Source organism: Natator depressus, chromosome 8 (genome assembly GCF_965152275.1).
Source record: "Natator depressus isolate rNatDep1 chromosome 8, rNatDep2.hap1, whole genome shotgun sequence".
Taxonomy (NCBI): Eukaryota; Metazoa; Chordata; order Testudines; family Cheloniidae; genus Natator; species Natator depressus.
Window position 1 is genome coordinate 48,124,072 of NC_134241.1, and position 12,930 is coordinate 48,137,001.

The following is a 12,930-nucleotide window of genomic DNA, read 5'->3' on the forward strand; positions in this document are numbered from 1 at the left end:
AGTAGATCTGAATTAGGCTATCACTAAGGGAGGGATGTGAACAAATCACCTCATGTTCATGGCTATCCCCCTCCCGTAGTAGCAGTGCTAGTGAGAGGACACTAACAGCACGCACATTTGCCAATTGCGGCAAAGAGGTGGAAGCAGCTGGATGTGGAATGTAACTCAAGTTACCCAAATAGCACATACTACTACTGAAGTGAGTCAAGCTCATCTTATTTTTAAGCCCATTTCCTTTTCAGATTTTTTCCTCCTTCTGTACTGAAAGTGCTGTACTAACTGGGTTAGTTACCCAGGTTGTTTACATTCACATCAGTTCCAGACTGATAGCAGGGAGTCTACAGGGTTAGACCTAAAACCGTTTTAAGTTCAGGGTGCATTCTATTTTAAAGAAAACCCGCATTGAGACTTTGAACTCATACATAATACACAGAACTACTCCAGACTAGTCATTTCTGATGAGTTTATTTTAGCACATTTCTTAGACAGCTGTTATTTTACTGCTAAAGTCTACTTAGTGCTGGTTAAAAAGCACATATGTCAAAAAAGTTCAGGTTCAGAGCAGGTCTAGTTTCTTAATTGGATATTTAAGAAGAGACCAAAGTGTGTGTGTCAAGGTTGCCCCACTTGTAACATGTTTCTGCGAGACATTCTGAACTTAAATCTTTTCTGCACAAATTTGTAGAGGACTCTTCATCCAGAAGACATCACCTATTGTGGCAAGGGTAGAACACAGCAAGGATCCTGGCACTGCTGCATCCACCCTTTCAACATGCTTGCAAGCCCCTTAAATGGTCCTGGTAGGCTCTGAGTGCAGGCAGGACTGTGGCACAAGGACTCCAGGCCAAACTTTTAGTCTAAATGGGGTGGCAGAGAGACTGCTTCCCTTCAGCTTGACACACCCACTGCTGCAGGATTGACTCCGGCCCCTCCATGGCTATGCCCAAGCACCTCAGAAGCAAGGGCACTGTCTTCTGGGGGCAAAACTTAAGACATCAGAATGTGTATCCAGAGACTGCTCACACTGCAAGGAGAGACAAAAAACTGTTATAGGGTGAAGCACTGAACTCTGAAGCACAATAGATTTACTGACAGGAACAGATCAGACCTTAGATTTTCCATCACTCATCAGAGAGAGAGTTCAAGCTAAGGCTGTAATCATCATCTCTCCATTCCAGCAAAGGGATCAAAGCAGCATTTCACTGTTAAGTGTTGGAGCAATGTGAGTAAAGTGATACCCCACCTTTCTGGTTCCTCAACTGTCCATTCAAATCAGTCTTGCTCCCTAAAGAGAGGGAAGGAAAATGGACATTAATTAAGAGTTCTCCCATCAGTAGCACCACCTCAGCAAGAGTGGAATAGAAATGGTTTACAGCACTGGAACTCATTTGGCAGAATCAAATTTACTCAGTGGTTACAAGTGCCCTTTTCCATCTGCATTTTAGAACCTGCACTGTAAAAATGCAAGTGCAACAGTCTGATGACCTTAACTGCTAGCAGACCTGTACAACTGGATCTTAGTTTTGCAAAGGAACCTTCCTGAGCAAAGCCAGATGTATTTTTATATCATGTCACAGCGTTTGACTGGACCTACAAGGCTCAACACCAGGATAGGTCCTTTATAAAAGGTTCTCCTTACACACACCCCACAGAGGTTCTGCAGGCCAAGCCACTGCCCCTGATTATAGAATTCTGCCCTCAACCATCCATGGGCAAGTTATGCTTCAGGTGGACATACTAACTGCCCCCGAGGAGCAGGTAATGTGGAACAAGAAGGTGCTATTTTCATGTAGTCACTTAAGACCACAAGAGCCCTTTAATGTCAGGATTCAGGTGTAGCCAGATACATCAGATAGAGACAAAGCTGTGTTAATCACTGTGTATTCTGCTGAACTGTTATCACTATCAGCTTAATAGCACTTTCATTCACTGGGGTGTTTAGTTTCAGGCTGTTATCCCTCTGTTACCTCTCCCACAAAGTGGGAGCATGAAGTTAGTGACAGACTAAGATGTGCTTGCTTTAAAGCAGTGCTTTGATTCAGAGTTACTCCAAGGTAGAATGTGACTAAAATGGGCTTTAAGCTTTGTCTGACTGTAGTGATCAGACTTTATTACTGTCACCAGCAGAAGGGGCCCATTCCTGCTCCCATTAGCTTTAATGGAAGCAAGACAGATACTGTCCTTCTAATGGTCAGCCATGGAAGTCGAGCTGTTTTCTAATAATGATTCTGCATAAAGAACTAACTGACCATTTCTGCTGGTGAGAGAGTCAGAATTCTCCTGACATCCCCACTGGTGAACAGGAACTGCAGGATTAACACAAGGAAGAGTGTCATGGGAGCTGGCAGGTATGGTCAAATATATGCAAAGCAGATCTGTCTCAGCACTAGGTTTCAGTAACTCCTCACTAAACTGCACTGGAGTCAGACAGTCCAATGGACCCTCAAGAAGAGATTCCAAAAATCTAAGCCTGAGTCACCTTGATCTTTAAAATAAGCTCCCAGTACTCTGCTTTATCCTTACCTCTCAGGCAGGCAGTGGGCCGACTGCTTCACAAAATGTTTGACCAGCTTTACTCTGTAAGATAATAATTCAGTTTTTACCAACAGGTTCTGGTTGGTAGAATCTGATTCTTAGTAGAGACAGCTTGAAGTTCTGTACTGTTTCAGCATAAAACTCCTCCTCATTCTCTTTCAGAGAGATTCCCATTGTTTACAACAAAATCATCATTAACAGTACACACACACACCCCCAGCATTTCACCAATATACTTTATAGTCAGCAGTGGAACAGTTTTCTTCAATGCCGCTGGAGCTAAACAATACGCTCTCACCCTCAGTATAGAGAGCTGAAAGTCACACTGCAGCACACAACCCTAATTCCAACCTGCCTCTGAGACAGCTAGCATATGAAAACAAATATTAGGTCAAACCATATAAAAGAGATGGAGAAATGATGTTGGGTTGGGTGTGACTTATTCTGGGATGTCTCTGCTTTTTAGAGTTGGTGATGAACTAGCAGTGAGGTTGGTCAATTGTAAGAGTGGAGGTTTCATAAAACTGAAGTGGAAGAGGCATCTTAGAATATCATTTTCATAATTGACATGTCAGATAAATGCAACAGCCAACTTACCATATCAAGTCATGTCTGGTAATTCTTTTGTGTGGTCATTTTTAGTCATGAGACTAGAAGGAAGTTTCACCTCTTTATACTTATATTACAGACATCCATAAGCAGCAAAGCCTCAGCCCTACATTCTCAAACATCTACAGTCCACTATGGCTTTGGGTCTGTGCAGAGAGCTGCGTGGCTTTAGCATTTACATAACAGCCATACTGGGTCAGACTAAAGGCCCATCTAACCTCAGGGTTTTCAAATGGGGTGGGGTCATGAGGTTATTACATGAGAAGTTGTGAGCTGTCAGCCTCCACCCCCAAACCCTGCTTTGCCTCCAGCTTTTATAATCATGTTAAATATTTTAACATGTGTTTTCAACTTATAAGGGGGGAATCGCACTCAGAGGCTGTGTGTGAAAGGGGTCACCAATTCAAAAGTTAGAGAATCACTGATCTAGCCCAATATCTGGTTTTCCGACTGTGGCCAATGGCAGGTGCTTCAGAGGGAATGAACAGAACAGATAATCAAGTGATCCATTGGCTGCCACCCATTCCCAGCTCTGGACAGTTGCCAGAACCCAACTCTAAAAAGCAGAGCAGCTCATAATGCCTGCAAACAGTTCATTCAATGCACATATTAGCATAGTGTGTGCTTCCACTGGCAGCCAGAGATCTAGAGTGAAGAATCTACTCCAAGTTCAAGTGAAGAGTTACCTCAGCAAAGTGATCCTTTTTTCCAGGTGTGCGCTCCAGTTCTGGAGGGGGAAAAAAATTCAGATGTTACAAGTCATTCTTTGCTCCACCTGCAGACATACTACTAGTTTCAAAGCCTCAGAGTGAAGTTTTCAGAAACCTGTTCTGTCCACTACTCTTATAATCTAAGTCATCACAGGCTTTAATTCTAGCCCCAAGCCAAGCGTCACTGTTTGTTCAGTTGTAAAGGAAAGCAAAAGGGAAGGGAACCGATATCATACAGCTTCAGGGGAGGCATCCTAGTAGATTTTAATCTGGATTCCAAGTGCTGTGCTTCGACTCATCAGTCTGAAGGAGTCACATCACTGTGGTCCAGTGGCTAGGGCCCAGGAGCCCAAGGTTCTGCACAAATGTGTACTATGCAGTTTTAGTCATTTCATCCCTGAAAGTGGGTAAACATTCACCCCATGAAATACCCTACTGCAAGAGTTGCCATCACCATTTTGCACAGAGTGACCCAAAGTGCTATTGTAGGAATTTAAGCTTTTTGAAAGCTACTCCCATATTGCTTCTGTGGTACAAGTGTTAAAGTGGGTGCAGGAGGCGTATTCAAAACAGAAGAATGTTTAGGAGCATCTCAAGATGGGTAAGTCCCACCATACAAGCCTATTAACATCTTTTGTGAGTGCTCTGTGTTGGCCCCCCTCTGCTCTCATTTAAGTTAATGGGAGTTTTTCCCCCACTGACTATAGTGGGAACACTGCTGGGCTAAAATTGAGTGTTTTTGAAAGCCCTAGTATCTTACAGTTGGAACAAGGGCTTGCTCCTTAATTGTTTAGAGGCACACCTACCACAAATCTCCACATGCTTGATAGTGGTAGAGTTTGACAACAGTATATGTCTGTTTCTAGGACCAGAGTTTAAAACTACAGTATTCAAGTGAAGCCACTGAGCTTCACACAAGCACAACAATGAAAGGTTGGTTCCATCACACAATGCAGTTACTTTGACAGGATTAAAACCCAGCTGGTTTTGTCACATATAACCCACAAAGGAACAGAGTAAGACACAAACCTCTCACTTGAAATGCTGTCCTGATCATCCGTCATCTTCTAATATTAATGCTTATGGGGGAAAGAAAGTTGTTTAAAGTGTACTATAACGTGAGTTAGTAACCCAAACTAGGTAGACTATAAATTTCCTCTCGATCTACAGTGTGGAAGACTAGCAGAAGTGACCAAGTGAAGTATGAACCAGCTTTTTAAAAGCTTGGTTAATTTAATCATTTAAGGGTGTGAACAGATCATTCCTTGGCCCATCCTAAGCAGTAGAGGTTTCAGACCCTGTCATCTGAGAGATGTTCATCCAGACGTAAGTGTCATTGAAATGGGTAACCTTTAGAGCAAAAGGGACAAGTTAAACAGTTGAGAACCCACAATACACTCCATGTATTCAGCACATTTTTAAAATCCCCTCAACTCCAAGCTTCAGTGGGCCAGTCTAAGTTTAGAGGACACTCCCTTTCCCATTTCTAACTTTGACAGAGCAAGAATGTAACCTCAGAGTAAATGGAACGGAAAGGAGTAATATCATGGACATTCATTTGGCAGAATCTAATTTCATCACTGGTTACAACAATGCTCCTACTAGCTGCAAGTTAACAACTGATTGGTCCAAACAAAAATACATACTCACCCAAGTTTATTCAAGACAGGGCCAGGACCTAACAAGCAGAAGTGAGAGCATTAGTTTCTTTTGGGCAGCTCTCCATGAGTAAAAAGGAAGCAATTCTGCATAAAGTAAAATAGTGTCTTTAGTTCTGTATTATTTCATTTACAGGGTCTTTCAGTAATAAAGTAGTCCACATACTGTTTTCAGGTCAGACATTTCTCATCATTATAAACCCTGTAGGAGACAGCTGCTATGTGGATTAGCCTACAACATTCCACGATTCCCTAGAACACAAAAGTCTTCAAAATCCACTGTAGCGGTTTATCCACAGGTATCAAACAAAGCATTAAGTCTCTGGTGAAGCACTCTTGGATTATCCTTAAGTGAGCCCTGCAGGCTAGCAGTACCTGAAATCTTGTGGCAGAAAAAGGAAAAGGACGAACCAGGAAACCTCACAGGAATTCTACTTTAAGAACTTTAGTATGATTTCCACCATACTGCATGAGACCCTTAGATGCGAGCATCTGGTCACCAGACTGTAGCAGGGAACCGAACAATTTATTACATTAGGTCAATAGCCAAGTTAAAACCAAAGCAAAACTAAGCAGACTGATTACTTACCACTGCTAATAGCAGCACTCCGTACATCCAAGTCACCCCAGTCCTGGAATGAAGCAGAGTGTCAGGACAACCCAGAGACAATCAACCATGAAACAGGAAAATCCAAGCCAGATGCCCAAAGTCAGATAGAGCTAATTACAGACCTCCATGATTGCGTCAGTCTATTTGCACCTCATCATACAGGCTGCTTGCATGGACTGGGCAACAATCGGTTTTTAACTAAAATCTGTGTGGTGAGGATAGGCCATGGTGGAGTAGCAGATGAGAAACAGTTCTCTCATGTCAATGGGAGCTGTACATGTTTGCTACGTGGGCTAAGTTGTTAGTGTTGGGCTCTTTGCCAGTTCTCCCCCCATCCTTCTATTTTAGGATGTGATGTGCAACAAACTACCAGCATTGATATTTCTAGCTACTTTAACAGATTTTATAGCTAGAACCTCATTATTTTAGAGGCATACTCTAGACCCATCCCTTTCCCATCTCTAGTTACTCTGTTATTTCCATGAAGTTAAAAATATAGTACTTACAGGATACCCAAGCACCCCTTGGAAGCCTGCAAGAGAAAGCTGGTATTAGCTGGGGCTCATAATAAGTTTCTATAGTATTTAATTATACAACTGTATCAGAGTTTAGTCAATTTTATCCTCATTAGGATCAGAGACCTGATTCATCATCATCTACAGTACAGAGACAGCCTGTTTTCCATTACACATGACATCCTCTCTAATGTAGGAGATGGGTACTCGCCTAAGAATCCTGCACCAATCCTAGGAGACCCTCAAGGAACTATTTTACTGCCCCCTTCCTGGATAGGTCTCCTCATTGATGAGGTTAACTCGGGTGCTAGACCCAACTGCTGATCTCCTATGTTGGCTTAAACTGGGTGCAAGCAGCCAAACTACAAAGCTGTATCTTGAGTTACTGGTTCACACTGGTGCTGCATTTGTGTGTTGCTAGGACTTTTGGGTGCATATCCCATGGCTATGATTTGTTCATAGTGAGTTGTTGGAGAACCTGTCTGTCCTGAGCACTTAGGGTGGAAGTTATGGGAAGGCACTGGATGGTTATCAGCACTCAGCTGGTTTAGCCAAATCTTGACTGCAAAGCAAGGAGATAAGCAGCACTCAGGGCATCAGGGTATACCCTCGGACAGGCCAGCTCTCTTGAGTGTAAAGTACCTCTCAGGCCACAGGGCTGTATGTGAACAGGAAGGGTCTTACTCAGGTGTGGCCCCTAAATTAACTCTGCAGTGAAGACGACAAGCCTGGAGGCCTAGATTACATCAGCCCACCACCCTAATAAAGATGGACAGGGCTCCCTCTGGAGCAAACCCTAACTTAACAGCTTCTTGCATCTGTCAGTGTCTTCCTCTGCAACTCTTGTCTGTTAGAGCTGCCTCTTAGTCTTATGGACAAAGATTTTAAAAACAGACAGTTCCCACAATTAGTCAATAGTAAGTTAACTTCAAATGTTACAGCAGGATAAAATGGTTAGGGCTTGGGAAAGAAGTACTCTGCACCTAGCCTAATTAAACCTAGTTGCCAGATTAAAATACTGATGTGGCCACTTCCCCTAAAGCTACGCCTGCTTCATTTTAAAGGAGAGTTGTACACCATATGACTGTACAATGCAAATCAGCTTGCTAAAAACATTGATCTACCAGGGAGTGTTTAGGCACCATAAACAGTCCCTGTTCTGAACTGCTTACATTTTCAACAAGCAAAAATTATTCTCCATCCATAAAAATGGAGAAACGAGGCATCGGGAGATGAAGCAAGTTACCCAATACTGAAGGAGCGTATGGCAGAGTCAAGAATTAAACCTAGTACTCCAAGTTTTGGTTCAGTTTTAGGATTTCTGCCCCACTGTACAGCAAGTTTAATACTATAAGAATATTCGTTGTAAACATTTGAGGAGTCCTAGTGAAAATTGTCTAATAGGATCAGATGCTATTAGATCAACCTCATATACTACATTTCTTGTTTGTTCCATATATTTTCCCCTTCCTGGCTTCACTCCACTTTAAAGCTCAAGGTTTCCTACTGCCAACATTCAAACAATCAATAGGACAGAAGCAAAGCAAGAGTAAAGCAGATTCAATGGATGACTGCAGGACAGTGTGGAATATGTAGTATTTACACTAGAAAGTGTGTCCTTCAAAGTTACCTTTTGTGTGAAGTGTCCTGTGCTCTACTCTCCCTGCAAACAATATGGAACTGTGCTCAAGTTGAATCATCATCTCCACAGATCAGGCAGGTGGTCATCCAAAGCCAATCTGTTTAACACAGCCTGTAAAAGAAGAGACATTTACCATACAATAAATAACCAGAGATATGAGTATTACTGGAGCACTTGACCTAACTCCCAGTGCAGATGCAGCTAGATCGATTAAAAAAAGATTGTCAACTTAACCACGACCTCTGAAGTGGAGTATCTACAGACAAGTTTTTTCTACGCTGTCGTGTAGACACACTTAAGTGTCTTATCTTTAAGTGCTTAGATAGATTTGTAGTGTTACTATGCTAACTGTTCTAGTTTAATGGTCAAAACAGAGTGGCGAAGTGGCTTTACATAGCATTTCCTGTATAGCTAACTGCACATCCATCAACTTCAGAAGTGTATTAAACCAAGCCATTTGATCTAATGCATTTTAGGACACCCAATAGTATCCAAGCACAAAAATAAGTTCTGCACCAAGTTATTCCTAATATAGTCTGTGCTTCACCTTTTCTAGGTTCATTTGTGGGAACTGACTCTCTCCCCCACCCCACCCCTTGAGAGTTTCTCTAATCCAGTTACTAGAGAAGACTAGGAAAATTTTTTGCCTAAGCCACTCTTCAGAGCACTTTTTGGTAGACAAGGGGAGAGCACATTTATGAGCCCTGCTTTCCATGCGAACTAGCTGCCAGAGTAAATCACAAGCAACTGGAGGATGCTTCAGATAGGAGCGAAAGACAGTACAGCATGTTCTTCATAGACCATCTGCTGAACTATGTTATCATCATATACAGCCTCCACTGGAGATAAGAGTGAACGGCAGTTGAAAATACAAAGCAAGTCAAGTTACTTCCTTGTCTGAGGTGCATGAAAGACTTGGGCATCCCAAAAATAAGCCACTTCTTTAGAGTTGATTTCTTCCCCAGACACTATTTACTAGCCAAATATCACTTTTAATCAGCAGTTTTTGCCAGAGGAACAACCTGCCCAGGTCAGGATTAATGACTTACCTATCATCATCAGGATTCACCTTTCAGGCCTACATGAAGAGAAAAGGAAAAATTAGGCACCATTACCATTTTAGCATTTCTAATTATGTACGGGGGAGGATCACATGATAGCCAGATACATCAGATAGGAGCGAAAGACAAAGCTTGTGTTCGTCACTGTGCATTCTGCTGAACTATGTTGTCATCACTGTATCGGCTTTGGTGAGACTGATTCTAAGCTATTTTTCTAATAAGGAGTTTGGTTTAATTAGTGTGATCTAACAATAGGTGGGAGTGGCTCTGAATGAAAAGATGCTCTAGAGAAAGCTACTCAAACAGAGAAGACAATCCAAGAGCCTCAGAGTAACAGCAAGAGTTAGAGACTTATTCTACTGTATTAAGCAGACAGAACTCCAAACATGTTCCATAACCATCCTTGCTATTGCACTGCCTCAGCTCCATAAAGGAAGGAGAAACTCATGAATGGACCATAGAGATGTTTTTCCAAGAGGAGTTATTCTGTTTCTTACCAGAGAACCTTCCTTCTATGGGGCTTCCAACTTCCTCCATTAAATCCTGAGAAAAGAGAGGAGAGTTTTGAAGCAGGTTCAGACATCAGTAGATGAAATTGTTCCCAACAGCATTGTGCCTCAGTTTGAAATACAGGTGGTTGAGCGCTCATCATTCTCTTGGTCAAGAGTAGCAAATAAGTGTCATCATTGTGGCACAAGAGGAAAGTCTGGTATTTGGCTGCTGGAAATGTTTAGTTAGCGTACCGATCGGATTAAAAAATAAGGCATCTAGACTGTAATTTACATTTAGTTATCTTTAAGTAACTTTGTTTCTCATTTATGATGCAAAAAATTAAACAGGATTTTACCTTAGCAAGTGGCATCAGGTCTGCTAACAAAAGAAACAAAGAAACCAAATCAGGCACTGGTAAAACAAAGTCTGAGATCAAAGATAACAGGCACTGAATAAAGCCTCAGAATAGAGTTCTCAGAAATCACTTCTGTCCACTACTCTTATCTTTAAAGCATCATTGGCTGTTCAGTTTAATAGCAATCTTTCACTCAACACCTTTTGTTATAGGCCTATATGAAGAAAACGCATCTGAAGTGATTGTCCTAAAAGTCAGAATGTGAGCCAGTGTCCTGTCCCAAAAATCAAGCCATTGTTTAGCCCCTTCAGATGACCTCCAAGGATGCAGAAGTGTTACTAGTGGAGGGAAGGAGAACAACTGCAGAATGGAGTATCTCTTTAGACTGATTGAAGGGAGATATTAAATAAAGCCTCGAGAAAGAATGGTGTTCTTCACCCACAGCAGGGTGAGGGATTGCCCATACAACCCCAGAAGAGGGCCAATTAAGAGCAACTTACTATATAAACAGCAATTGGAAGATTCATGGAACAACACTGGCCCTGCATCTCCAGAGATCAGCAGGCACTCCAGATTTCTTAAGAATAGTCAAGCCAGACATCTTCAAATGGACCTGTATTAGGCCAGATACACCTCTACCCCGATATAACGCTGTCCTCAGGAGCCAGGTGCTTATAAATCTCACCACATTATAGGTGAAACCGTGTTATATTGAACTTGCATAGATCCACTGGAGTGCGCAGCCCCACCCCCCAAAGCACTGCTTTACCGCGTAATATCTGGATTCATGTTCTATCAGAGTAGAGGTGTAGTATTTGGTCCCCAATTAAACCCTACATTTAAAAAGCAGTTCCTACCAGTTTTATAGTTACCAGTGAGGGAAGAACTTGCTTGATGTATCATGGCTAAAAACAGAAAGATATAATGTATATGTTACATAATTTCCTCAGTCTCAGAAAAAAGGCTACCTAGATAGTCCAAAAACGTTATGTCAGGTTGACAAAAGGTGCAAGAATAGGACTCCAAAGCAAGCATTCCAGAACGGCTACAGCACACACTGCACGACAAATTCACTTAAACCTGCTCTGCAGGCACTATTGTTAGGTCTCAGACTATTAAAAGGGCCAGTTAATGCCAACTAGATGGTTTTTTCCCAAGAAAATCCAACCCCCTCCCCCCCCGGGCATTAATGATTACCCACCATTCCTTCTCCAATGCATTTACAACTTTATACAGCACCTAGTTACACTCAGGCAATCACTAATACAATTTGATTTTGCCTGTCTAAACGGGACTAGAACATACTACCTCCAAACTATTTATGTCATTGCCCAGCGATGAAGTCACCCCATGTCCAGCTCAGAGATGTTGGTATTCATCATACTCTCAGATGTCCCTACCAACATGGTTTTCATCATGTGCATGTACATGAGGGCAAGTTGCACTGAGACAGGACACTATCCCATTAAAAAAAAAAAAGGATATCTGGGCCTGGTAACTATTAAGGAAAAACCATGCTTGTACAGACTTGCTTGCTCTCCTACATACAGTAGGAGAGATTCAACACTTTCCACTAGGTATTCTCATGCAATGTTCAGGTATTCTTTCCAACTTACTCTAGGGGCGTTCCACCTTCCAACTACACCGATGCTACATCTTTCCAGTTCCATCTCAACCTTTACCACATGGGCTGGAAAGAAGGCCAATCACTCCCCCAGCTACTTCCTACTGAGAAGCTAGCAATGGGCACCCAAGCTACAGCAACCTCTGGTGATCTACTATGAGCCTACACATGACTATAAAATAGAGGAACGGGGCCACAACACTATTTTTGATCTATTCCTACAAGTTGCTCGTTCATAGAGCTCAGGCCTAGAAATCCTGTGTCTGAACAGCTTTAGGAAAACCAATGGGCTACCTTTTGAGAACCAAGGACTGTCCCCCACACAAAAGACTTGCTTTTACCAGTCTAGTAGCAGGCTTTTCTCTAAAGCAGGCGTTTTTCATTTGCAGCAACATAAAACATTTTGAAATCTGGAAATCTTAGGCACCACCTACAAACCATACGTTGAAAACCACTGCTCTAGAGTCACTTGAGGCTCTACTGAAGACCCTCCCAGACGGGGATGCTAAGGGCAAAGTCCAGCTCTCCTGGCACTGCACCACGTGCAGCCCCATAGTCCAAACCAAGACCCTACAATGCAGTGCGCCTCTGATGGCCTCAAAGTCGGAGCCCACCAAAGCCGTCCCTACGCCAGTTTAGCAAAGCGCAAGGGCACTCTCTACAACCCCCAGCATACAACGCTCCTCCTTCAGCGAAGCGTTAGGCTGACCCGGGGCCGTAGGGAGGTTGGTGCGCCAGCCTGCCCAGACCTCACGGGCCCCCAATTAACATCAATGAAGCCTCCTAAGCTTCGCGCCCCCCAAGGAGCAGGATCTCACACAAGGCGGGGCGGGGGGGGGGAACAATCCACCTCCATCCTCCTCAGCCCGCATCCATCGGCGGCAAAGCCCCTCCAACAGAGGGGCCACACCGCCCATGGACCGCGATGGCGTCGGCACTGATCAGCATCGAGCTGCCAAAGCGGCCTAAAGGCGCGTGATACTCACCCAGCCGCACCGCCACCTCCCCGCCCGGGCCCGCTCAGCAAAAGGAAGGAGGGAGGCGGTGCCGGCGGTATATATGTCCGCCTCGACACGCTGTCACGTGACAGTGCATCGGCAATCATGGTCCCCGCAACAC

General features: G+C 43.3%; 1 long non-coding RNA gene and 9 other non-coding genes across 13 annotated transcripts; all 10 read right to left on the reverse strand.

The window, feature by feature from the left end:
• Positions 1–446: 446 nt before the first annotated feature.
• Positions 447–12,847, reverse strand: LOC141992192 (uncharacterized). Of its 4 annotated transcripts, none has more exons than XR_012640545.1 (14): positions 12,798–12,847; positions 11,045–11,092; positions 10,188–10,210; positions 9,838–9,883; positions 9,329–9,357; positions 8,268–8,390; positions 6,629–6,654; positions 6,102–6,144; positions 5,505–5,532; positions 4,884–4,933; positions 3,831–3,871; positions 2,524–2,577; positions 1,244–1,285; positions 447–1,024 (listed from the first exon to the last, which is right to left on the reverse strand). It is a non-coding gene; the product is annotated as an uncharacterized LOC141992192 (long non-coding RNA). The 4 variants fall into 4 exon arrangements; XR_012640546.1 differs by having other exon boundaries at positions 10,188–10,207; positions 12,798–12,826; XR_012640547.1 differs by having other exon boundaries at positions 11,060–11,092; positions 12,798–12,815.
• On the reverse strand, positions 2,659–2,738 carry LOC141993076 (small nucleolar RNA SNORD79). The gene has a single exon (XR_012640769.1). It is a non-coding gene; the product is annotated as a small nucleolar RNA SNORD79 (small nucleolar RNA).
• On the reverse strand, positions 3,944–4,011 carry LOC141993040 (small nucleolar RNA SNORD75). Its single transcript, XR_012640736.1, has one exon. It is a non-coding gene; the product is annotated as a small nucleolar RNA SNORD75 (small nucleolar RNA).
• Positions 5,365–5,440, reverse strand: LOC141993086 (small nucleolar RNA SNORD47). Its single transcript, XR_012640781.1, has one exon. It is a non-coding gene; the product is annotated as a small nucleolar RNA SNORD47 (small nucleolar RNA).
• On the reverse strand, positions 5,651–5,711 carry LOC141993038 (small nucleolar RNA SNORD78). The gene has a single exon (XR_012640734.1). It is a non-coding gene; the product is annotated as a small nucleolar RNA SNORD78 (small nucleolar RNA).
• LOC141993089 (small nucleolar RNA SNORD44) lies at positions 6,221–6,285 on the reverse strand. The gene has a single exon (XR_012640783.1). It is a non-coding gene; the product is annotated as a small nucleolar RNA SNORD44 (small nucleolar RNA).
• On the reverse strand, positions 9,031–9,118 carry LOC141993033 (small nucleolar RNA snR60/Z15/Z230/Z193/J17). The gene has a single exon (XR_012640729.1). It is a non-coding gene; the product is annotated as a small nucleolar RNA snR60/Z15/Z230/Z193/J17 (small nucleolar RNA).
• LOC141993032 (small nucleolar RNA snR60/Z15/Z230/Z193/J17) lies at positions 9,441–9,524 on the reverse strand. Its single transcript, XR_012640728.1, has one exon. It is a non-coding gene; the product is annotated as a small nucleolar RNA snR60/Z15/Z230/Z193/J17 (small nucleolar RNA).
• LOC141993039 (small nucleolar RNA SNORD75) lies at positions 10,289–10,355 on the reverse strand. Its single transcript, XR_012640735.1, has one exon. It is a non-coding gene; the product is annotated as a small nucleolar RNA SNORD75 (small nucleolar RNA).
• LOC141993088 (small nucleolar RNA SNORD74) lies at positions 11,539–11,616 on the reverse strand. Its single transcript, XR_012640782.1, has one exon. It is a non-coding gene; the product is annotated as a small nucleolar RNA SNORD74 (small nucleolar RNA).
• Positions 12,848–12,930: the final 83 nt, after the last annotated feature.